This window comes from Morus notabilis, unplaced genomic scaffold (assembly GCF_000414095.1).
Source record: "Morus notabilis unplaced genomic scaffold, ASM41409v2 Scaffold568, whole genome shotgun sequence".
NCBI lineage: Eukaryota > Viridiplantae > Streptophyta > Magnoliopsida > Rosales > Moraceae > Morus > Morus notabilis.
In genome coordinates this window covers 159,819-162,974 of record NW_010368058.1, presented here as the reverse complement: position 1 = coordinate 162,974, position 3,156 = coordinate 159,819, and positions in this window count along the sequence as shown.

Sequence of the window (3,156 nt, the reverse complement as noted above, 5' to 3'; positions counted from 1 at the left end):
TTTAAACTTATTTGATAAGTTGTTCAATTTAGAATTCAAATTAATTTAAGTTTGACTTAAATTGGAATTTAAATTTGAGTCAAAATTGGACTACAGGATAAAGGATGATTTTTTCTCTTCATTCCCTATTAGAATTGGCGCCACACACAGGGTTAGAAAACCCTAAGGGTGGCCGGCCACATTAGGGATAATGTGAGGAAATTTTGTTCTTCCAAATTCAAAATTGGAGATAGGGATTTGATTCTGTTTTGAAGTTTGACTTATACTCTTTAAATATGAGAATGATAGAAAATTGTGGAAAAAATTTTTGAAACATATTTTCAGCCCTAAGAGTTAGTGTGGCCGAAATTCATAGAGCAAAAAAAGAGAAGAAAATTTTTTCTCCAAAATTTTCACATCGTGCGTGCGTTGGTGTTTGTGAAAATTCGAGTGTTTAAGAAACCTGTTTTGTCTCACGTGTGCCCACACACACGTCTACGTGGAATCAAGGAATTGACGTGGAAGACTTTGGTATTCTAAACACAAACTTGGAATAAGGACTGTTCGTGGTCAAAGAATTCAAGTTATCATCCGAGTCAGCTTCCAGGTATTTTTCCGGATTGAGTTCTTGATGTAAATTAATGCGATTAATTTATTCGTGCATAAATTAATATAATCTATAGAGTATCTCAAAAGTTTTATGAAAACTTTTGTTATACACGATCCGCCTCCCCGCCACGCTTCCGCACCCGAATTCGATTCGGGAACCAACACACTCGCCATTATCATTCTTACATGAATGGTCGACGCAAGTCGAGGTGTTTGAGTAGTCATTGTTTAGAATAGTCATCATTTTCTTCCTCTCAACGTTAGGGTTTTAACAGAACGCCTTGTCTTTTTAACCACCAGAATAATGGCCCAAAACTCCCCCAGTCGAGAGGATCCCTCCGTCGTCCGTCCAGACTCCCCTTCTATGGTGGAGATCTCATGGTCATCTTCCTCGTCGGACTGTGACTCGCTGTTACGGGAAGTCGAGGGACATACGGCCGGCCCCGGCGACGACGGTAGTGATGCTTATGACAACGTCTGCCAAATGATCGACAAAGACGTCGACAGGAGGCCTTTTACAAGCGGCAGCGTGTGTGGCGTCACCGCTTCTCTGGTGGATGCCCCACTGGCCGCTACAAGTGGAGACCCGGATCGGCCTTCCTTCACCGCTAACTCTGTGGCATCGAGGGTCCAGAATAAGGATATTATCCGGGCGGTGAAGGAAGGATGCATCGACGGGAGGTGGTTCGAATACCTCCTCCCAGACATGCATTTCAGGACTAGTATGCCCCCGACCGGATTCCTCCCTGTTTACACTAGGGCCGTTACTACGGGGATGACCCTTCCGGTTCATCCCTTCGTAAAGGATTATTGCCACTTTTACGGCATTTCCCCCGCCCAACTGACGCCAAATTTCTGGTACTGCTTCGCTGGCGCTTGGATCCTGTGGCACCAACAGTTTGACATGGATCTTCCTCTGGATGAGTTTAGATTCATGTACAGACTGTGCCATGTCGCCAAGTACGAAGGGTGGTATTTTCTGAGCGGGCACGGGAAATCTCAACCCAGATTTGGCAAGCTAATTTTGGGCATTCCCTCGTCGTCACATGGGTGGAAACCCATGTTTTTTATTATACGCGGCCCCTTCAATTTTCATCTCGACGACCGCTTGCCCCGCCGAAGGAAGGTGCAGGTGTCGTTTGGGAACATGGGTAAGGCTTTGATTTCCTTTCTTTCACCTTACTTTGTTTTCTTCTTTCTTACGCCGACCGTCTTTTTATATTTCAGTCAGTCAGGACCGGCCGAAATTTTCTGGGAACAGCTTGGCGAGGATCGAGAAGGCCTTTTCGTTCCCGTCCGAGGTTCGTCATATTAACACCCTCCGGACCCAGGCCAATCTTTGAAGTGCCGGGTTAATCCTTGATCTCCCAGACCCCGTTAATCTAGACGTCGTCCGTAAATACTTTCATTTAAGCGACGAAGGTAATTTCTACTTTCGACGCCCTTTTTTATCATGGCTTTCATTTTCCAAACGCTGACTATATCTTTATCTCGTCGTTTCTGTAGAAATGGCATCTTTGAGGATTCAGCTTCCCGGCAGTCAGCCGTCTGAGTCAAGCCAGCAGCCCGCGCCGAGCCAACAACCTCCTTCTAAGGGAAAGGAGAAAGCCAGCTCTTCTTCTCAGGTGTCGAGGAAAAGGAAAGCCGCAAGGGTCCCCTCGACGACAGAGGAGGATCCTGCGCTAAAAAATAGGCGTAAAGAGAAGATGCCGGTGGTAGAAACTTGGACGCCGACGGTCCCCATTCCTGACGTAGACGTTCCTCTGGCGCCGAGGGAGCGCGTACTTATTCTGGGGGCTAAAATTATGGATCCCAAGTTCCAAGTCCCGGATGTTTCTGACGCCGAGATTGGGGCGATGCTAAAACTTCTCCCCCGCTTCTCCCTTACTTTCCAGGCTCTGTATGAGTCTTTTCTTGAGCCACACTGGGTTGCTGCCACTCAATCTTTTTTGGTTGATCGCCAGCGAAAGCAGATCTCCTTCTAAATTCACGTAAGACTTGGTCGAGTTGTCTTTCATTTTTGCTGGTTTCACTGCTTTGTATCCTTGTTTTCTGACCTTCAATTTGTCAGGGCCTAATCCTCGCCATTCTCAATCTCCTCAACCTAGTTAAGGTTGAGGAACGTAATAAGGAGATGGACAGCGTGGAGGCCAAGCTTAACTCTCTTATCGACGACGGTAAGAAAAAGTGCTCGGATGCCGTCGAGGCGAGAGATATGGCTGTGGCCAAACTGTCAAGTTTGGAAGATGAACTGGCCAAGTTGACTGCTTCGGTCAAGGAGCTTACGAAGCGGGCAGATCTGTTTGATGCAAAGTTGGCCGAAGCAAGCTGAGGCAGTGAAAAAATGTTTTGCCGAAAGGAAGGCCGAGGGGAAGAACGAAGCTGAAGCAGAGGCTGCAGCTACTTTCGACTCCAAGCATGCTGAAATTATTGAGGAGTTCAAGGCTTCTTCGGAGCTCATCGACATCCGTACCAAGGATTTCAATCCACGGGTCAACAGATTGTTGATTTGATAAAAAAGGAGCGTCCTGAGTGGGACTTGAGCTTCCTCTATACTTCTCTTCCTCC